The sequence below is a fragment of the Phascolarctos cinereus genome, unplaced genomic scaffold (assembly GCF_003287225.1).
Source record: "Phascolarctos cinereus isolate Bilbo 61053 unplaced genomic scaffold, phaCin_HiC Scaffold_8;HRSCAF=390, whole genome shotgun sequence".
Taxonomy (NCBI): domain Eukaryota; kingdom Metazoa; phylum Chordata; class Mammalia; order Diprotodontia; family Phascolarctidae; genus Phascolarctos; species Phascolarctos cinereus.
In genome coordinates this window covers 59,921,400-59,934,893 of record NW_027556291.1, presented here as the reverse complement: position 1 = coordinate 59,934,893, position 13,494 = coordinate 59,921,400, and the positions used below count along the sequence as shown (strand labels likewise).

The following is a 13,494-nucleotide window of genomic DNA, read 5'->3' as shown; positions in this document are numbered from 1 at the left end:
TACTTCATTGTTGTTGTTGTTGTTGTTGTGTGCTGTTCATCTTTTGTTCTGGAAGAGGACCAATGACATCAGAAGGGTGAGGTCTTGACTTGTAAGTGAATTGAATTGAAGTGAGGCAGGGCTGTGCAAAGTCATCAGCCTCACTCTCTCCTCCAGAGTCATCTGAGTCTAGTGGCAATACATAGGTTAGGATGACTAGAGATGGCCCCAGATGCAGTGGGAGCCCTTTGCCTTTTTAAGTTAAGGTCTTTCCCGGGACTCTGTTTCTCTGAGGCAGCACCCATTCAGTGATTTAAGGTTAGGTAAAAAAATGAGACAAATGATGCCCTACTTTTGCCTAGTCAAAAAAAAAATTCAATCTGGAAGGACAAGACCCTCAGGATTTCTGGCCAGAATAGAAACAACTGCTATTTACACTCACTCTGCGCCTTCAAAACCCAAACAGTGACCAAGTGAGGCTTGGGCCAGGACTTATTGTTTGCCAGTCTGTGAGAGCCAGAATGATTTGGGTTCAAGGCACAGTAAAGTAGGTCCATTTGAATCCCAGTGGGCTTTATCAAAGCCTTGTTTTCTAGAGCTCTGTTTCAAGAAATCATGAATGAAACTAGATGGGACAGAATAGTTAATTTTCCCAGTTTTTTTTTTAATGATAGAATAAATAAGGAAGGAAGATAACAAAAAATCTAGCTCCCAAACTCTAAGGATTCTTGTGAGGTTTAAAGGATCAAAATTTATATTGCTCCAGGCAGAGCACCTTGGAATACAATGTAAGGTCTTGGTCTATACCTAATTGTTTTAAGTGTCACCCTCTTCTGTAAAAGAGCTTTTATTACTTCACATTTTAAAAAAATAATAGTAAGCACTTTTTATTAAAACATAGGACCTTTAAACTGTATACTAGCAGCAGAAGTTACCTAACTGTCAAAAGATCTGTTTATATAAAAAGACAAGCAGAAGAAGCTATGGAAGCTATGACAACTTTGGCTAATATGAATAACTAACTAAATAAATAAATAAATAAATGGGACAGATATAAATAAGTGGGCCAGATCTTTAAAAAGCCAACAAAGTTAGCCACTTAAATGTTTTCACTCAATATAAAAAAAAAAAACACAACAATTCTCTACTTGTTAAATTGGAGGACAAATGACTATTCTTTTTGTTTTTTTAGTCTTAACTGAGTCTAATCCATATTTCTGAATAAGGTAACCCATTGTTGGCACTTAAGTGCTCTTAAATAAAAAGATTTGTTGACTAGTCATAGTTGCGTATTTTAAATGACTTCATCTACTAACCTTTCTAAGTCATCGCCTATATTTGCAGTACTGGCAGCAGTGTCTGAGATTTCTGGATTTTCCTCATTTAATTCATTTAAGTTCTCATCTTGAGCTGCATTTGTACTGTCCTTTTCAGATGCCTGTATCCTGGGCATGATAACTGACAAATCATTTTCTTGGGACTGACTGTTATTTAGCAGTTTTGTCTGTCTGCTTTTCAGGGCTAGTTGTTTAGTTCTCAATTCTTTGCTGTTATTCCTTCATTAGACTTGGACTGAGAAGCAAATATTTCTCTATCAACCAGATTTGCAAACAAGGAATTGAAGCATGTGGTAGTTGTATCTAGTCCATTACCTTCTGCTTTATTGCCATCATTACTAATAAAATCCTCAGGAATAGGAAGATCAAGTCGAATCCATTTTAAGCAGTTCTGAACTTCCTTCTTGTTTCCCAAATTTTCTACTCTACCAATACAATCCTATGTGCCCAGTGCTCCACGTGTCTGATTAATATCTTCATATCTTCAGCCTCTGAGCATCTAACTTAGGCTAATTCCTTTTCACTGTTTTCTTTGTAACTGCAGGCATATCTCCCATCTGATTCCTTCTTGGATCTGTGGTGGACTCATTTTCTCCAGCATCTTCCTTTCCTAGAGAGGCTGGCAGTGGAAAAGATTGAAAAGTTTCATCTTCTGCCACTCGTAATAAGGAATGGCCAGCAAATTGTTCTCCTCTGGTTCCATTATTCCTGTGAGGCTCTGCTAGATTGTAACCAGCCAGGGAAACCAGGCTACCATGTGTCCCATGCCTAAGTTCCTGTTGCCTATACCTATTTTGCCATACTATTTTTCATTTTTCCCAGCAGTTTTGGTAAATAGTGAGTTCTTGTCCAAAAAGCAGGGATCTTAGGGTTTATCAAATACTAGATTATTAGATTATTATGGTCATTACCTACTGTGTCTTGTGTGCCTAATCCATTCCATTGATATACCACTCTATTTAATTCCCTTGATATTCTTGACCTTTTGTTCTTCCTGGGTTTATCTTGGCAGGTAGACTCCCAACTATTTAAAATTGTCTACAGTTATTTTTAAATGTAATTTCTCTTTCTATTTCTTGCTGTTGGGCTTTGTTGGTAATATGTAGAAATGCCGATGCTTTATGTTGGTTTAGTTTATATCCAGTAACTATGCTAAACTTGTTAACGATTTCAACTAGTTTTTAGTTGATTTTCTAGGATTCTCTAAGTATACCATCCTAACAGCTATAAAGAGTGATTGATTTGTATCCACGTTGCCTATTCTAATTCCTTTAATTTCTTTTCTCTTTTTGCTAGAGATAAAATTTCCAGTGCAATATTGAGTAATAGTAGTGATAATGGGAATGCTTGTTTCACCCCTTATCTTATTGAGAAAGTTTCCAGCTTATCCTCATTACAGATAACGCTTGCTGATGGTTTTAGAGAGATACTGTTTATCATTTTAAAGATACCTCCATTTATTCCTATGGTATCTAGTGTTTTTCCTCGGAAAAGGTGCTATATTTTGTCAAAACCTTTTTCTGCATCTCTTAAGATAATCATATGATTTCTGTTGGGTTTATTATTTATATGGTTACTTATGCTGATAGTTTCCCTAATATTGAACCAGCTCTGCATTCTGGGTATAAATCCCACCTGGTCGTAGTATATGATCCTAGTGATATATTGCTGTAATCTCCTTGCTAGTACTTTATTCAAAATATTTGCATCGATATTCATTTGGAAAATTGGTCTTTAGTTTTCTTTCTCTGTCTTGGCTCTTCCAGGACTCCTCCTTTCCTGTTTTCCCAAATAGTTTATATAGGGTTGAAATTAATTGTTCTTTAAATGTTGGATAGTGTTCACTTGTGAGTCCATCTCAGTCTGGGGATTTTTTTTCTTAGGGAGTTCATTGATGGCTTCTTCAATTTCTTTTTCTAAAGTGGGGTTACACATTCTATTTCTTCTTCTGTTATTCTGGACAATTTATATTTTTGAAAATATTCATCCATTTCACTTAGATCACCAGATTTATTGACCTACAGTTGGGTAAAATAGCTCCTAATTATTGCTTTAATTTTTCTTCATTGGTGGTGAATTTGCCCTTTTCATTTTGATACTGGTCATTTGGTTTTTGTCTTTTCTCTTTTAAATCAACTGAACCAATGGTTTACTTTTTATCGTTCTCCCACCTCCTATAAAACCAGCCCTTAGTTTCATTTATTAGTTCAATGATTTTCTTAACTTTCAGTTTTTAAAATCTCCTTTGATTTTCAGGATTTTCAATTTGTTGTTTAGTTGGGGATTTTAAATCTGTTCTTCTTTTAACTTTTTTAGTTGCATGCCCAATTCATTGATCAATTCTTTCTCTATTTTAGTGATGTAAGCATTTAGAGAAATAAAATTTCCTGTAAGTACTGCTTTGGCTGCATCCCACAAATTTTGGTCCATTGTCTCATCGTTGTCATTTTCTTTGAGGAAATTATTGATAGTTTCTATGACAAGTTCTTTGACATACTCATTCTTTAGGATTAGACTGTTTCATTTCCAACTAATTTTAACCTCTCTTTCCATGACCCTTTCTTATATGTAATTTTTATTGCATCATGCTCTGAAACTGATACACTTAATATTTTTATTTTCTGCATGTGATTGTGAGGTTTTTATGCCCTAATACATGGTATGTTCTTGTGTAGGTGCATATATCACTAACAAAATGGTATATTTCTTTCTATGCCCATTCAGTTTTCTCCAGAGGTCTATCATATCTAACTTTTCTAAAATTCTAATCAGTTCCTTAAGTTTTGTCTTCCTTATTTAATGGTTAGATTTATCTAGTTCTCAGAGGGGAAAGTTGAGGTTCCCCACTAGCATATTTTTACTGTCAATTTTCTCTTGTAACCCATTTAACTTCTCCTTTAGAAATATGGATGCTATACTATTTGGTGCATATACGTTTAGTATTGATATTACTTCTTGTCTATGGTACCTTTTAGCAAGATGTACTTTTCTCCTTTGTCTCTTTTCATTAGATTTCTTTTTACTTTTGCTTTGTCTGAGATCATGATTGCTAGCCCTGCTTTTTTTTTTACTTTAGCTGAAGAATAATATATTGTGTTCTGACCTTTTACCTTTTTACTCTCTGTGTATCTCTGTTTCAAATGTGTTTCTTCTGAATAGATTGTAGGATTCTGGGTTCTAATCCACTCTGCTATCTGTTTCATCTCTATTAGTGAGTTCATCCCATTCATTATGATTACTAACTGTATTTCACTCCATCCTGTTTTTCCCGTTTATACTTTTCTTTTTCTCTCCTTTCACCCTGTCTTTCTTCACTAGTATTTTGATTCTGGCTATCCCCTCCCTCAATCTGCCATCTCTTCTTATCACTGTCTCCCCCCCCCACACTCTGTCTTAGCCCCTCTCTTCCTACTTCCTTTTGGGTAAGATAAATCTCTCTACCCAAATAAATGTGTATGCTGTTTCCTCGTCAGCCAAATCTGTTGAGATAGGTTAAAGCAATGCTTACCTCCCTCCTTTCTTTCCTTCCATTGTATTAGGTCTTTTGCACCTTTTAATGTGTTATGATTTACTCCATACTTCCTCCTTTCCCTCTTCTCCCAATGAAACCTCCTTCTTACCCTGTAGTTTTTTAATATCATCCCATCAAAGTCAATTTATACCCACAGCCTCTGTCTATGTATACTCCTTCTAACTACCCTAATAGATATAACAGTTCTTAAGAGTTACATGTATAATCTTCCCCTGCAGGGATGGAAATACTTTACTCATATTGAATAATTTATGTTTTTGCTTCCCTCTTTACCTTTTTATGACTTTCTTGAGTCTTATATTTTATTTTATTTTTCTTAAATCAAAGATAATATATATTTTTTTCCATTTCACAATTTTCAACTTCAACCGTACATTTGAATAAACATGGTTGAAGAGGTTATCTTTGCGTATGGTATCATCTCATCTCTTTTTTCTTTAAATTTCATGTTGATTTTGTCTTTTGCTCTGTAAAGTCAATGGTCAGACTGCGTATACACAGTGTGTTCTGAAATATCTTCCACAACAGTAATTAGTTGTTCTTTAAACTGCAATCAATCAATTTATTTTTTTTTCTTGATTTCTGGGCTTTCTTTTGTGATAGCTTCTTCCAGATCTCTTCTGAGAAATACAAAAGGTATTCAGAAATTCCTGAGCAGTCTAAAACTTTTAGTTCCTTTTATTTTGCAATTCCAAGTTATATTTTCTAAGATATCATTTTTCCCTATGTCCATTTTCACACCGAAGTAACCAAAAATCACAGTATGTGTTGGCTTGGTTTGAAAGATCCTCTAAAGTTTTCATAGAACTCTTCAGTTTCATCAAACCTTGTAACAGATAGCAGTGTAGAAGCTACAGTTGTCATTGTGAGGATCTCATATGAAGAGCTGATGCTCTTCATAAGCACTGCAAGTCAAGAAGGCAAATTTTCCTTGAAATGTCCAACTCTGCCTCACATAAATCCAATTCATACACTAGTCAAGACATCACTCTGTGATGTGATTGGTCTTTTTCAAAAATGAAGGACAAACAACAGCAGCAACAACAACAATAACAACCAAGCACAGTGCCTATCATATGGTAAGTGCTTAACTACTGTTTATTAATTGGTCGATTAATGTTTGATTTTCCCTGGACTTCAATCCACTGTTATTTCAGAAATTTTTATGATGAGTAGAGCTATTTGTTTCTGTCTTCTTTTTCTTTATGCAGTTTTCTTTATGGTTGATTTACTATTTTTTTAATTGTTTTGAGATTTTGGGGTTCAGGTAAATCATATTGAAACCAACTACTCCTCTATCTTGTTGATTGCTCACTCCTTGTGAGTAAGGCCTTGAAAATAGACCACTTTTTAAATTATTTTATTATTGTTATTTTTATTATTATTTAATCAAAAGGAACATTTATACCTGGGAGATCCTGTGTTCTTGTGGCAAGCACACTACATTTGGGGTTAGATGACCTGAATTAAAAACCTTATCTACGACCTCTTAGCAGTGTGACCTTGGGTTAATCATTTAAATTTTTCAGATCTCAGTTTCCTTCTCAATAAAATAAGGAAATTGGACCAGATGACTTCTGAGGTCTTTTCTTTGATTTACCTATTGTTTGCATAATACTGGGCATTACACTGATTTCGGAAATAAGGAATTGCTGTTGAACTCTTAATTTAGCTTCTCCTTTAACCCTGCTAAACCATGCTGCTTCTCTGAGTACAGAGGCAGTCATTATCGGCAGGTGGAGAAATACCATTGTGTAGTGCATGCATAGCGTACTGAATTTGGGGTGAAGAAAACAGGTTCCAATTTTACCACTAATACTTATTGCCTCTATTAACATGGTCACATCACTTAACAGCTCTAAGCCTCAAATTTCTGATTTGTAAAATGAGTTTTTAATGTTCTAGTAATGTTTTGAATACCAATTATTAATCTATGATTGTTAAACCATTTGAAGAAGTAAACGTGTTGACATTGATATTTTCATGACACACAGAATCAGAAGACAAAAGGAAATTGCAGTTAAATGGAAGGATGTACTATCTGCCAGAAGCTTTGCTAAATGATTTAAAAAATGCCATTTGATCCTCACAATAACCCTGTGAGGTAGGTGCTGTTATCATCCATATTTTACACGTTAAGAAATTGAGGCAGAAAGTAGTTATATGAGTTGCCCAGGGTTGCACAGCAAGTAAATATATGAAGTCAGATTTGAACTTAATTTTTCCTGCCTTCAGGCTCTGCACTTTATTCACTGTGTCATTAGCTGCCTCTCATAGTTCATAGGTTCTTTTTGGAAAGGCAAACACAAGACTTGGCAGAACTGATTTAACTGGAAACCCAAATGCAGTAAGAAGTTTCATTTCGAGTCTTGTATTTTAAAATTGAATTTCCTATTAAACTCTGGTGTTTTCAACAGGAAAATTTAAATGTCCCCTATTTCACTGAATATCCATTTTCCCCCCTGAGAGATTATGTTCAGTTTTACTGGGTAGTTGATTCTTGATTGTAATCTAAGCTCCTTTATCTTCTGGAATATCATATTCCAAGCCCTCTGCTCTTTTAATATAAAAGCTGCCAAACCTTGTGTAATCTTGACTGTGGCTCCTCAGTATTTGAATTGTTTCTTTTGGGCTGCTTGCAGTATTTGCTCCTTCACCTGATTTGGTTCTAATATTTCTGAGAGTTTTCATTTTGGGATTTTTCTGGAGGTGATCAGTGGATTCTTTCAATGTCTATTTCATCCCCTGGCTGTAGGATATCAGGGAAGTTTTCCTTGATACTTTCTTAAAAGATGCTGTCCATTCTCTTTTTTTGATCATGGCTTTCAGGTCATTAGTCCAATAATTCTGAAATTATCTCTCCTGCATCTATTTTCCAGGTTGATTTCCAGGTTGAGAGACAGAGAGAGAGAGAGGGGGGAGGGGAGTGAGAGAGTGAGAAAAGTATGTGTGTGTATGTATGTATGCATGTGTTGGGGTCAGGGAAAGTGGGAGCTAAAGCCTCATAGGTCCCAAGGGCTCTGAAATGGGGTCTGACTGCATCATAATCTGAACTGTAGCTCTATCTGCAGTCAGGAAGACCTGATTTCAGATCCTGTCTCTGATACTTAAAAGTTGAGTGACCCTGGGTAAGTCCCTTAACCTCTGTCTACCATTTTGGTGCCAGGCTGGGCTAATTAAACTTGATGCTGAGAAGGTTTCCCTGAGGCTCTCCTGTCTCCATTTTAGAGGAAACAAACTTGTTAGGACACACACCATCTAAGGGATATCATTTGTTATGCTACGCCTTAATGGGAAGGCATTTGATTCCAAAGAAAGAAGCAGGTCACACCAGCATGGATTATGTACATCGATTAGGCTTACTGAAGTTGATTGTGTTGGGTAAGGGAATTTACTCATGAGAACAGCCCTATGGTGGCAGCAGGACAGAGTGTTGGATCCCCACACCGCCACTGGACCAGGCCAGGTATTATGCAGAAAGAGAAAAAAGAAGGTGAAAAGCCAGGGGTGACCTCTGGTCAAGTACAAGCTTTCCCATGGGATACTTGAAGCTTCTCTTGCTGTTTTACATTACAGGTACTTTACATTCTCTGTGGGGTTATAAGTCCTGCTCCCAGACCTTTGCACCCATCATACATAAAGCTACTTGGTGAGTTCCTAACTCTGGTGGGACAATTGGAGTTTTTCCTTAGGGTGGGTGGTGAATTTAGAAGGGACTGAGCACTTGCAGAACTTCCATGTACTGAGAAAGAGCTCTTTTCTTATTCTTCCTTGGCCTCAAGGCAACTTCCTGGACAGTGACTTTGCAACAGCCTTCTGGAATCTCTGCATCTCTCCATCTAGGGGGTTCAGTGGTTAGAGTACTGGGTCTGGAGTTATTCTCTATATACTTTTATTCTCTATATGCTTTTCTGTATTTTCTGTGTCATTAGAACATAAGCTTCTAGTGGTTTGGAACTATGTCCTTAATAGTGTTTGCATCTCCAGAACCTAGCACAGTGCCTGTTATGCAAGAGGTACTTAAGAAATGCTTGTTGGTTGCTTAATTAGGCCACCTGTCTTTCTCTGTGGTCAGCACATGGTGGGAGCTTAATCTATAGCTATTGAATGAGTAAATTACTTAGCTGAAGCTCTAAGCTAGAGCAAATATTAGTGACTATAATTACATCTCCTACAGATGTCTCTCATTTATAATTTTCATCACTTATCACATTATTATTTTAATTAAGATATCTAATTCATGTATTCCTTTATATTTATTTTCAACCATGGTGTGAGGTATTGATATCCTATGAAATTTCTACCAAACTGCTTTCCACTTATACCGTCTGTTTGTTTTTTTTAAATCAACTACACACAGTTCTCATTTTGGATAAGTGGACCATTGGGCAAACCTCTAAGTAGAATGATTTTGAAGTACTGTGAATTTGCCCACAGACCTGGCTACAAGGGAGGGAGGGAGGCAGGAAGGGGTCATGCGCCTGTGAATGGAAGGAGTCCAGAGATAGTTCAAAGACACACGGTGGCCGGGGACAGAGAAACAAGAGGAGGATGAGCATCAGGCGGGTGTTGGGGCCAGCCACGTGATGGCCTGGCCAGAATTCAGAGGAAGAACAGGTAGGGGACAGATACCTGGGGGCCAGATATGGCCATAGACAGGAGAAGAGAGGCAACACATGGACAAAAGAAAGACACACGGTACCCAAATATGAATGGACAGAAGGTAGACAGATGGATGCCAGACACACAGATAAATGGACAGAGCAGCCAAATATCTCCTCCCTCAGCACTGGAGGTCTCAAGCCAAGCCCTGATGCTAAGGGTATAGTGGTGGAAGGAATCACTTGGCACATCCAAAACCCCTTTCTTACCTCCTTCTAAGCTCCCCATTCATGCCCCTTAGATTCTTGATGTCATTTAAAATTTTTTCATTGATGTTTCCTGTTTCTTACCTCATGGTATCCCACGTACCACCCCCTTTCCATCTCCTCCTCTCCTAGAGCCATGCCATATGACAAATAGTATTTTTTGTTTTAGGAGAGAAAAACAGTCAACACAACTGTATAGTACACAGAGGAAAAGATATTTGTGGCAAGAGATCCTCTTTCTGGGGACATTCCAGTTACTACAGGCTTACTCTCTGAGGAAGCACATCTAACCTGAGAACACTCAGTAGACAAGACATTTGGGGCTGAAGACACACTCTCTGAGAATATTCTACTTCCTACAGGCTTACTCTTTGTGGAAACACATCTACTCTCAGGACACTCAGAGGAAAAGATACTTGTGGCAGGAGATACTCTCTCTGGGAAAATTCCAGTTACTACAGGCTTGCTCTCTGTGGAAGCACATCTAGCCTCAGAACACTCAGTGGATGAGATACTTATAGGTGGAGACACATGCTCTGAGAACACTCAGAGGAAAAGATAGTTGTGGCAGGAGACACTTTCTCTGGGAACATTCCAGTTACTACAGACTTACTCTCTGGGGAAGCACATCTAGCATCAGAACACTCAGCAGACAAGACATTTGGGGCTGAAGACACACTCTCTGAGAACATTTTACTTACTACAGGCTTACTCTTTGTGGAAACACATCTACTCTCAGGACACTCAGAGGAAAAGATACCTGTGGCAGGAGACACGCTCTCTGGGAAAATTCCAATTACTACAGGCTTGCTCTCAGTGGAAGCACATCTAGCCTCAGAACACTCAGCAGACAAGACATCTAGGACTGAAGATACACGCTCTGATAACATTCTGCTTACTACAGGCTTGCTCCCCAATGAAAAGACCAGAGTTGAAGAGAAAATATGATGTTCAAATATAAGACTCAAAAGAAGCAGCAAAAGGTAAATATGAAAAAAGTCATAAGTGACTCAATAGGGTTCAACTTTGTACTTTTCTATAAGGGAAGATGGTATGCGTATCTTCTAAGAATTTTGTCATTATTCAAGTAGGTGGAAGGATTCTTCCTAGAAAGAGGGTATGGGAGTGAGCCAGTTAGATGGGGATAATGTAAAAGAAATGGATGGGGCAGAAATATGGATGCCCTGGGAGAAGGTAAAAGAGAGAGAAGAATGGGGGAAATGATCTCACATAAAATAGGCATGCAAGGAAGAGCTTTTACATTGGAGCAAAAAATTCCAGGGAGTGGGGCCTGGTGGGCAGCTAAAGTTTGGGCCTCACTGCCATCTAAATTAGTTCAGAAAAGAAAAATATATGTTTACTCAATTGGTCATGAAAATCTATCTTACCCTACAGGTAAGTAGTAGAAGGGGATAAGAGAAAGAAAAACTCGTGACAACAGGGTGGACAGATAAAAGAAGGCAGTGTTGATATGCAAAACAGACATTAGAGGTAGGACAGAATAAAAACCGAGAGAGAAGGAGAAACAAGAAAATAGGATGGAGGGAAATCATAGTTACTAATAGTAACTGTGTGAATGGGATGAACTCACTCATGAAATGGAAGCAGGTAGCAAAATGGATTAGAAAGCAAAATAGAATCTTAGAAAATTTAGATATGAAAGTCCTCTGGAGAAAACTGAATGGGAATAGAAAGGAGGGCAGACAGATATTGCTTTATGTAAATTCACATTATGCAAATTGGACTTTATGGAAGGAAGTTTATAAGAAATCTGCATTCCCAAAAAACCACCCATGTCATCTTTACCGTAGAGTAATGGAATCTCTTTCTGCTCCTGTCTCTCGGCTTGGAGCTCTGGCACCTCCTACCCCCAACCTCCCAAAAAGCCTTTAAAAAGTCCCCCAAATGAAAGCAGTAGGACAGACCTGCAGAGATCCAGCCATCACCACTGCTGGATCAGGGCTTGGCTTGAGACCTCCAGTGCTGAGAGAGGAGATCTTGGTTTCAGTCTGCTCTCCCCTCAAGAGTTTGGTTCCTGCTTTTTGGTATTTTGTCCATCCGTAATGTGGTACCAAGTGTCTGGCCTCTCCTGAATGTTTCCCTGTCCTGCTGCCAAGTGTCTGCCTGCCAGCATGTTCTTCCTTTCACTTCCAGCCAGGCCCTCAAGTGGCTGGTCCCATCAGCCATGTGTTTCCTGCTCCTGCACTTGCTTCTCTGAGTCCAGCAACTCCCTGTCCATGTCCTTGAACCATATGCCAGCCCCTCCTCCATGAGGGTGCAGTTCCTTCCTGCCACCCCCCTGCCCTTTTCCACATTGATGGGCAAATTCATATTAGGTAAAGGGTCTGCAAAATGGTCCACTTATTAATTTTAATATTAAATTAGTATTATATTTTTCTCCAATTACGTGTAAAAACAATTTTAACATTTGTTTTTAAATTTTTGAGTTCTGTATATTTTAGAAATGAGGACTTCATCAGAAATACTGGCTGTAAAAATTGTTTCCAAGTTTTCTGCTTTCCTTTTAATCTTGATTGCATGAGTTTTGTTTCTGCAAAACCTTTTTATTTTGAGATAAGCAAAATTATCCATTTTCACTTACTAATACGTGCTCTCTCTCTCTCTCTCTCTCTCTCTCTCTCTCTCTCTCTCTCTCTCTCGTCATGAATTCTTCTCTTCTCCATAAATCTGACAGGTAAACTGTTTCTTGCTCTTCTAATTTGCTTATGGTATCATCCTTTATGTCTAAATCATCTACCCATTTTGACCTTATCTTTGTATCTAGTATACGTAGTTTCTGCCATATACTTTTAAAATTTTCCTGGCAGTTTTTGGCAAATAGTGAGTTCTTATCCATGAAGCTGCAGTCTTTGGCTTTATCAAACAGTAGATTACTGTATTCATTTTCTACCATGTCTTCTGTATCTAACCTGTTCCACTGATCCACCAATCTATTTCTTAGCCAGTACCAAATAGTTCTGACGATTGCCTATTTATATTATATTTTTAGTTTTGACACAGCTAGGCCACTTTGCTTCACATTTGTTTTCATTTATTCCCTTCATATTATTGACCTTTTGTTCTTCTAAATTAATTTTGTTATGACTTTTTTCTAGCTCTAAGAAATAATTTTTGGTAGTTTTTTGTGGCCTGAATAAGAAAATTAATTTAAGTAGAATTGTCATCTTTATTGTATTGGCTCAGCCTACCCATGAGAAACCATAATTTTCCAATTGTTTAGATCTGACTTTGTGTGAAAAGTGTTTTGTAATTGTGTTTATATAGCTCCTGGGTTTATCTTGGCAGGTAGACTCCCAACTATTTGGAATTGAATTTCTCTTTCTATCTCTTGCTGCTGGGCTTTGTTGGTAATCTATAGAAATGCTGATGATTTATGTTGGTTTAGTTTATATCCTGCAACTGTGCTAAACTTGTTAATGATTTCAACTAGTTTTTTAGCTGAATCTCTAGGATTCTCTATGTATACCATCATATGATCTGCAAAGAGTGATAGATAGTTTTGTTCTCTCATTGCCTATTTTTATTCCTTCAATGTCTTTTTTGTTGCTAGAGCTAGTATTTCTAGTACAATATTGAATAGTAGTGGTGATAATGGGTATTCTTATTTCACCCCGATATCATTGGTTAAGCTGTTAGCTTATCCCCGTTATAGAAAATGCTTGCTGGTGGTTTTTAGAGAGATGCTGCTTATTATCTCAAAGGAAGCTCCATTTACTCCTATGGTCTCTAGTGTTTTTCCTAGGAATGGGTGCTGTAT

The 13,494-nt window shown here is 37.5% G+C and overlaps 2 long non-coding RNA genes and 1 pseudogene across 6 annotated transcripts in view; 2 read left to right on the top strand and 1 right to left on the bottom strand.

Moving 5' to 3' along the window:
- LOC110203686 (uncharacterized) overlaps nt 1-13,494 on the top strand; it is a 222,437-nt gene that overhangs the window by 44,761 nt on the left and 164,182 nt on the right. The window lies entirely within an intron of this gene.
- LOC110203689 (uncharacterized) overlaps nt 1-13,494 on the top strand; it is a 36,777-nt gene that overhangs the window by 8,849 nt on the left and 14,434 nt on the right. For all 4 annotated transcript variants that reach the window (XR_013483598.1, XR_013483597.1, XR_013483596.1 and 1 more), the window contains 3 exons: nt 6,843-6,952; nt 8,425-8,497; nt 9,886-10,699. This is a non-coding gene — a long non-coding RNA (uncharacterized LOC110203689). The remainder of the gene's footprint in view (nt 1-6,842; nt 6,953-8,424; nt 8,498-9,885; nt 10,700-13,494) is intronic.
- LOC110203691 (TIMELESS-interacting protein pseudogene) lies at nt 1,274-2,019 on the bottom strand (annotated as a pseudogene).